Source organism: Vicia villosa, unplaced genomic scaffold, assembly GCF_029867415.1.
Source record: "Vicia villosa cultivar HV-30 ecotype Madison, WI unplaced genomic scaffold, Vvil1.0 ctg.000716F_1_1, whole genome shotgun sequence".
NCBI classification, from domain to species: Eukaryota; Viridiplantae; Streptophyta; class Magnoliopsida; order Fabales; family Fabaceae; genus Vicia; species Vicia villosa.
In genome coordinates this window covers 416,044-424,955 of record NW_026705324.1, presented here as the reverse complement: position 1 = coordinate 424,955, position 8,912 = coordinate 416,044, and positions in this window count along the sequence as shown.

Here is an 8,912-nt window from a genome sequence, read left to right as displayed (position 1 = left end):
GGGAGGGTCACTCGTTTGTACAAAGCCCAAGGGGAGGCATGGTATAGTTGGTCTGAGCTCTTAGAGCGATTTCACCGGGAAACCATACTCTATGTCCTAACCTAAACTAGTGGAGATTCTTTGCACGAAGCCCAATAGGAGGCTATGAGGAACCTAGTGTTGTACTAAGTTGAACAAGCACACATATCACACATATGAACAAACATGAACAAGTATGAACAAGTACATGAATAGATATGAACAATTATATATATGACAAAGTGTGTGTATATAATGGAGTTTATGAAGGAAATATACCTGTAAGCATGATCCATTTGTATACACAGGGCTCGGGACTTATACTCGAGGAGAGGTCCACTTGAATTTATTCAAAGCTACGTAAACAGGTATTCACAAAAGGGCTTGGGACTTATACCTACATGGAGGCCCATGGTATTTTTTGGGAAGATTTAAAGAAAACCCTTCATTTTTGATTTGTTATTCAAAGTTAAAAATCAAATTGATCGAGATATGTACAAAAGGCGTACAATGAAATACCTAATTTCATGTACTAGAATGGGTATGTACGAAAGGGGCTTGGGACTTATACCTACATGGAGGCCCATGGTATATTTTTGGGAAGATTTAAAGAAAAACCTTCATTTTTGATTTGTTATTCAAAGTTAAAAATCAAATTGATCGAGATATGTACAAAACAGTGTGTGTACAATGAAATACCTAATTTCATGTACAGGAATGGGTATGTACAAAAGGGCTTGGGACTTATACCTACGTGGAGGCCCGTGGTATTTACAAAACATGGTTGATTGCTTTATTAACAGAGCGCGAGGTTTCGCTTTTGAAAAACTGTTTGAAGATTGTTTTGAAAAGTATTGTTTTGAAAGAGTTTTCTGTACAAAGAAAAACTGTAAAAAGGAAAAAGAGTGGGTCTTATACTCTCTAATATTCGAGAGGCCCCTGTTTTATTTTCATAAAACAGGGTGGATGGTTTTGAAAAAAAAAAGATGGTGAGATTTATTGTTTTAAAAACTGTTTGGAAGTAATTTGGAAAAAGTTTTCTGTTTAAAAAACTGTACAAAAGGAAAAGAAATGGGACTTACACTCTCTAATATTCGAGAGGCCCCACTTCGTTTTGAAAATCATTTGATCAATTAAAAAAGTTTAATCAAAAGAAATGGTTTATCGTTTTTGAGAAGAAATGCGATCGCTTGTTTTAAAGCGATTTGAATTTTGAAAGAAGTCAATTTAATCAAGATAAACAAAAGATTATCCTCAATTAACACTTAAATGATTAGGGTTTGCTTCAAAAAAATATTTACAAGTGATTAACTTTGAAAATCAAATGAAAAATAATATTTAAAAGTATTAAAATTTCTTAAAACAAGTCATTTTAAAACTATTAAAAAATGTATCAAATAAATATTTTTTGATGATTTTTTTTGATATTCTTAAAATATGTATATTAAATAAGAAGTGTTTAAAAAATGAAGAAAAAATAAGTTGATTTGATTGGTTAAATTATTTGGTGAAGTTTGTAAAAAATTGAAAGAAAAATAGTGCTAAAAAAGAAGGTTTGGTCCCTTGGAGTGTTGAACTCGTGACCTTGAGGTTATTATCCAAAAACTTAGCCAACTGGACCACGCGCGTGGTCTGTTAATACTTGCAACGAATTAAAATATATTTTGAGATGATTTCCAAATTTCAGTTTCAAAAATATGGCGCCAAGAACACAACCCTAATTTGAATTTGAAAATTCTGAAAACTGGATTGTTTTGATCAAGTGAATAGCCTATCTTGCTCGATTTTGGACGAGGAACATGATGGTACCATTTAATTCCATTTATTTTCACTCTAAGATCATTAAATTTCTGATGAACACGAAGAACCCTAATTCCCTAATTCAATCTGAAATCGTGTTTGTGCAAGATAATTGGCAATTGATTGAGGGTTAATGATCTATGCATGTGCAGAAACAAGATAGTATGGCAGTTTTTCATTTATGATGCATGTATGATAGAGTTTGAAGTTCAAGAGAGCTTACCTTAAAAATGTCAAAACTGGAAATCGAATTCTGCAAATGAGGGATTCCAGATGTTGTTTCTTGATCTGAACACCTTCAGTGGACCTTATGGAACATGTTTGAAGTCTTGGAATGAACTGAGAACCTCTTGATCAGTTTGTGGCACCCGATCTGCAGAGCTATGGTGTGAGAATCGAATCTGATGATTTTGATGTTACAGATCATATGTGAGTGTTTGGATCATTCATATGAAGTATATGGAAGGTGTTAGAAGTGATAGTTTGAACAGAAATGGCCTGGATTTGATTTTGGCATGATAAGGCTAGTGTTATGCATATTTGGGAAGTGAGGTAGTGATTCTGAGTTTTAGGTGTTTTTGGGGTGTATGGATGGATCAAACACATCCCATATGATGTTTGTGGCTTGTGGGAAGCATTACTTGGCTCAGAACTTGCAAGGTTTAGAGGTTGAGTTTTCTACCTCTTTGAAAACCATGAAACTTGCATTCTAAGAAAGGAAGAGAAAACCTATGTTTATGAGGTTTTGGTGTGAGTTTGAAGATGATTTGAACCTCTATTTATAGGCCAAGGATTCTGAATGAAGAGCTCTTGCAAGTTGCTTCAAGAATGATGATTTGGCTTAAGAGATAAAATGGAATCTTTCACATTAAATGCAAATGGTTAAAGTAACTAAACCATGGTTATTTTAGCCAAGCTTCTTATCTCTTTCCTATCTAATCTTAAACCAGAAAATATCTCTCAATCATTGCTTTGGTGTGTCATCACTTGAATTATAGGTCATGTAGTCTTGAAACTTAGTGAAAAATGGTGAAAATTCAAGTGAAAATGATCACTAAATGCATAATTCAAAACCATAGCTATGCTCCATATTTTTTCATGCTCTTGGACATTTTGGAAAGCTCATGTTACACACTTCAAAACCCTAGTTGAAAGTTTCTTCAAGACCTTTAAGGAAATGGGTGAAAAAGATCCATGAACTTTGAAGAAAATGAAGTTTTAAGTGAAATTTTCAAAAAGTACCAACTTTGAAGCACCATATCTCTTAAATGGTTGATCTTATGGAAAAAATTTATATGTGTCAAAGTTGTTTATTGGATCAAAATCTACAACTTTCATGTTGGAAGTTTTTTTCAGTTTGTAGGTGAAATTTTGAGAAATTCCCTTCCAAAGTTTGGAAAAAACTATTGAAAAACACTTAGAAAATTTTCTAAGTATGAAAAGTCAAACTTTTGACTTTTGATTCTTGATTGATTTTCTTGATTTTCCTTGATCAAATGACTTCTCATATCATATATTGATGATTTAAAACTTCAAAAGTCATGGTTGACCAAAATTCCCCAAAAGTCAATGGTGATCTTGTACAGTTGACTTTTTCAGACGAATCGCGTTTCTGGAGATTTCAAGTGAAACAAGCTATCCTCATCAAATGAATAGTATGAATGGATCATATTGAGGTATTAGAGGATATTGAGCCATGGTTTGAGTTGTGGCACCATGTCCTGATTAAAAAGTCAGTTGTTCAGTGAATTAGGTCAAAAAACCCTAATTGTCGACCTGATGAAATTGATGCCTGTAGGTCTTGAATTGAGATGTAATTTCCATTGTATATTGTCATAGGGATTATTTGAGGATGATTGAAACCTTTGATTGACTTCCTGGGGGTTTTTAGGGTTTCCCAAATGTGATCCCTGATTTCAGTCCCTGATAGTTCAAAAACCCTGATCTGAGGATTTGTCTGATCAATCTTTGTATAGGAGATGTTCTGAGCCAATGGATTAGGTCAAAATGATGCACTTGGGGTCTTGAGGTCATGTCCCAAGTCATTAGGTCAAATTCTGAGCAAAAGTCAGGAGTATGCTGTCTTCAGTCAAAACCCTAATTCAGTCGATTCAAAGTCTTTGAGCTTGTTGAAATGAATCTCTGAGGACCAAATGTTGATTGTTGATGAAGATAGTTCTTTTGAGATGAAGGGAGAACAAAACCCTAATTGATTGTTACTTGTACTGATGAGTGGTTTCCTGATTAAACCCTGCTAAGCACAAGTAGCAAACACAGGCTATGCAATTTGTTAGACATGCAAATGATGCATATGCAATGATATGAGGTGGTATCTTAGGTCAAAAATTGGGGTATGACAGATGCCCCTATTTAAGTTTCTTCAACCTGAGACATGAAGATTGAAAATCTTTGTTTTGATAGGGTGGAAGAGACTTAAATATCAGAAGACGCGAATTTTGGACCTAAGATACCAAAATTGCGAATGATGCAAGGATATCTCTACCGAGGGGATATCAAGAACTGACTCCACTGGGGAAAAGATATTGAGAAGGATGCCTCAATCTGTTTTAGGAAGAGAATCCGTTTTCTTTCTTTTCGGGAAAGCAAGTGTATGCTTCACCGAAGAATGATAGCTTTGTAAGAAAAGCTTACCTATCGACATTATCGACTATCAGCATGGGGATAGACTTGTTTAATAATGCGAAGGTGAAAGGTATGAAATTGTGTTACCGACTATCAGCATGGTGATAGACTTGACAAGGTAAAAAGAGTTTCAAAGGTTCGGTTAATATTACCGACTATCAGCATTGTGATAGACATGTTAAATAATATAACCAGAACAAAAGGTTACCGACTACCAGCCTTGTGATAGCGGTTTTGAAGACATGATCAATTATCAGCCAAGTGATAAAATGATTCTGGAGACTTTGTTAGGGAAATTACTGGTTATTCAGCCTTGTGAACAGTAATAAGACCCTGATTGTCAAGTGGTCTTCATGATTGATTTCCTTGAGAGGAAAAAAGCTTTTGGAAGAGACATAAGCTACTCAGATGATGAGGCTATTGCTTATTGTCTGTTTTTCACGACTCTGTTTGAGGAATCGGAATTTGAATCTCTGGTAAAGACAGGATTCTATCCAAGAATGAATTGGAAAGAAATAGTCAAACAAGACTTTGCACCCATGAGGAATGAACTCAACTGGGGATTTCCTCCTTTGTTTTGAAAGGAGAAACTAAAGCAACCTTCTTCCACGAGGAATTATCTCAGTGGGGAACTGGAGAAAGAAGATGTTCTTTTCTGCTTATGGGTGACCACCTACTTGGAGAGATGACACGCCCATACCTGTTTCTTTTTCTTTTTCTTTTTTTTCTCTTTCTTCTTTTTTTTTTTCTCTTTTTTTTCGAGGATAGATATATCCTGAACAAGTGATTTTAAAGCAATCATTGAAAAACGCAAGAATGCATAAATGATGCAAATATGATGAATGTCATGAATGTAGCATGCATGCTGGCGATACTGACAGACAAAGAAGTATATACTGGAGATGGACCAACGTCGCAATACAACCAGATACTTGGCAAATGTTCTTCAACACGGTGTAGATAACACGGGTGATGAATGGTGTTGCGTGTTTTAAACTTCTCTGGGGAAGATGAGCATCTTTTCTTATTGAGGTGGAAGAACCTCTTCACTGGAGATGGAAAATCTTCGTCACTTGGAATAAAAGACCTTCTTCACTGGGGATAAAAGAGCTTCTTTACCTCGAGGGGTAATTGCTTCAAGAATTCTTTTCTGGGACAAGAATACCGTTGTCTCAACAATTTTTCAGGGAGAACCCTTTTGTTCATCCTACGGAGACAACTGCTGATGTTCCTTCCGTTGTTCACCATTTAAAGGAAAGTTTCGCTTTTATTTTGAAAAAGAAAAGTGAAGTAAATTCATTTTAAAACTTATTTTTTCTTTTTTCAAAAGTGAATAACACAATTAAAGCGTCATTTTGCAAGCTAAAAGAAATTAGAGATTGCAAACAAATGGGCACAAGGCTCAAATTTATTTAATAGGATGGAAACCAGCTAAAGGCGTGATTCCATAGAGTATTTACAAAAGTTGGAAATGGTAATTATGCGGAAAGGCTACATTGAAAGCAATAACCACTATTCCCTCTAATAACTTTGAGTTCCAACTGTGCTTGTTGCTTCAGATTGGCAATGATTTGTTTGAAGATCCTTTGATGAAGTACAGACTCCTCAGGTGACGAAGTAGGTGACGAAGTATAGACTAATGCAGTTACTTTGTCATAGATCCCTAATTTTTGCCTAGATTGCCCTTTCAGGTTTTCAATCTACCAGGATGAATTTTTTCTGTTTATTGTCTCTAATTTTTGCCTGGACCGCCCTTTAGGGTTTTTCAGTCCACCGAGACGCTCATTTTTGCCTAAGTCGCCCTTTGCGGGTTTTCAACTTACCGAGCTGTTCTTTTGTATTTTTTAGACAAAGTATTTCTTGACTGCATCAGCATTCACAGGATATGAGAGTTCATCACCATCCATGGTTGCAAGAGTCATGGCGCCGCCAGAAAATGTTCTTTTGACAACGTACGGGCCTTCGTAATTAGGAGACCATTTGCCCCTAGAATCTGGTTGAAAAGACAAGATCTTTTTAAGCACGAGGTCGCCTTCTCGAAATTCACGAGGTCGAACCTTTTTGTTGAAAGCTTGTTTCATCCTTGCTTGGTATAAGTGTCCATGGCATAGAGCAGTCATACGTTTTTCTTCGATTAAGTTCAACTGATCGTATCTGTTTTGACACCATTCAGCCTCTGATAACTTAGTCTCCATGAGGACTCTCATTGATGGGATTTCAACTTCTACAGGGAGCACAGCTTCCATGCCGTATACTAGAGAAAAGGGAGTTGCCCCTGTTGAAGTACGTACTGAAGTACGGTACCCATGTAAAGCAAATGGCAGCATTTCATGCCAGTCTTTGTAAGTGACGACCATTTTCTGGACGATCTTCTTAATGTTCTTGTTAGCAGCTTCAACGGCGCCGTTCATTTTTGGTCTGTAAGGAGAAGAGTTATGATGCTCAATCTTGAATTCCTCACACAGTTCTTTCAACATTTTGTTATTCAAGTTTGAACCATTGTCAGTAATGATCTTGCTGGAAACACCATATCGGCAAATGATGTTATTCTTGATAAACCTCACAACCACTTGTCTTGTAACATTGGCGTAAGATGCTGCTTCGACCCATTTAGTGAAGTAATCAATTGCTACCAAGATGAAACGATGACCGTTTAAAGCTTTTGGTTCGATCATTCCAATCATGTCGATACCCCACATGGAGAAAGGCCACGGAGATGAGAGAACGTTGAGTAGAGTCGGTGGCACATGGATCTTATCTGCGTAGATCTGGCACTTGTGACATCTCTTCACGTGTTTGTAACAGTCTGATTCCATTGTCAACCAATAGTATCCTGCTCTTAAGATTTTCTTGGACATCGCATGCCCGTTTGAATGAGTTCCAAAGGACCCTTCATGCACTTCATGCATTAACACGTCTGCTTCGTGTCTATCCACGCATCTGAGCAAAACCATGTCGAAGTTTCTTTTGTATAGCACGTCTCCGTTCAGGAAGAAACTGCCAGAAAGTCTCCTTAGAGTCTTCTTGTCTTTGTTTGATGCCCCAAGTGGGTACTCTTGAGCTTGAAGGAAGCGTTTGATGTCGTGGAACCACGGTTTATCATCGATGACTGCTTCAGTTGCAAACACATAAGCGGGCCTTTCAAGGCGCGTGATTCTGACTTTAGGCACATCATTCCAGTGATTGACTTTGAACATGGAAGATAGAGTAGCCAAGGCGTCTGCCATTCGATTCTGATCTCGAGGTATATGATGCAATTCAACCTTGTTGAAGAAAGTCAACAGACGTCTTGCATAATCTCTGTAAGGAATCAAGCCAGGGTGGTAAGTTTCCCACTTGTCTTTGATTTGGTTGATCACGAGGGCTGAATCTCCATATATGTCGAGGATCTTGATCCTTAAGTCAATGGCTTCTTCGAGACCCATGATACAAGCTTCATATTCTGCGATGTTGTTGGTACAATCAAATAGCAATCTGGCAGAGAACGGGATATGAGTACCCTTGGGAGTGATGATGATTGCCCCAATTCCATTGCCAAAAGCGTTTACTGCTCCATCAAAAATTAGGCCCCATCTTGATCCGGGTTCAGGACCTTCTTCAGGTAACGGTTCGTCACAATCTTTCATCTTCAAGTACATGATATCTTCATCAGGAAAGTCAAACTTGAGAGATTGATATTCATTAATTGGTTGATGCGCCAAGTGATCGGCGAGAATGCTTCCTTTGACCGCTTTTTGAGCACGGTATTCAATGTCATATTCGGATAACAGCATTTGCCATCGGGCAATCCTTCCTGTTAAGGCAGGCTTTTCAAAGACATACTTGATCGGATCCATTTTGGAGATTAACCAAGTAGTATTGTTGATCATGTATTGGCGGAGACGTTTTGAAGCCCAAGCCAAAGCACAACACGTTTTTTCGAGCATGGAGTAACGAGACTCACAGTCTGTGAAATTCTTACTCAAGTAATAGATGGCATGCTCCTTCTTACCGGTTTCATCTTGCTGTCCAAGCATACAACCCATGGATTCTTCTAACATAGTAAGGTACATGATTAGTGGTCTTCCTTCAACCGGAGGAATCAATATTGGTGGTTCTAACAGGTATTCTTTGATACTGTCGAACGCTTTCTGGCAATCTTCAGCCCATACAACCCCTTGATCTTTGCGGAGAAGCTTGAAAATTGGCCCACATGTAGCAGTCATTTGAGAGATAAATCTGGAGATATAGTTCAATCGTCCGAGAAATCCTCTTACTTGCTTTTCAGTTTTTGGTGCAGGCATCTCTTGAATAGCTCTGACTTTGTCGGGATCTACTTCAATACCTGTTTGGCTGACAATGAAACCCAAGAGTTTTCCAGATCTAACCCCAAAAGTACATTTGTTAGGATTCAAGCGAAGCTGATATTTCCTTAATCGTTGAAACAACTTCAAAAGGTATTCAATATGTTC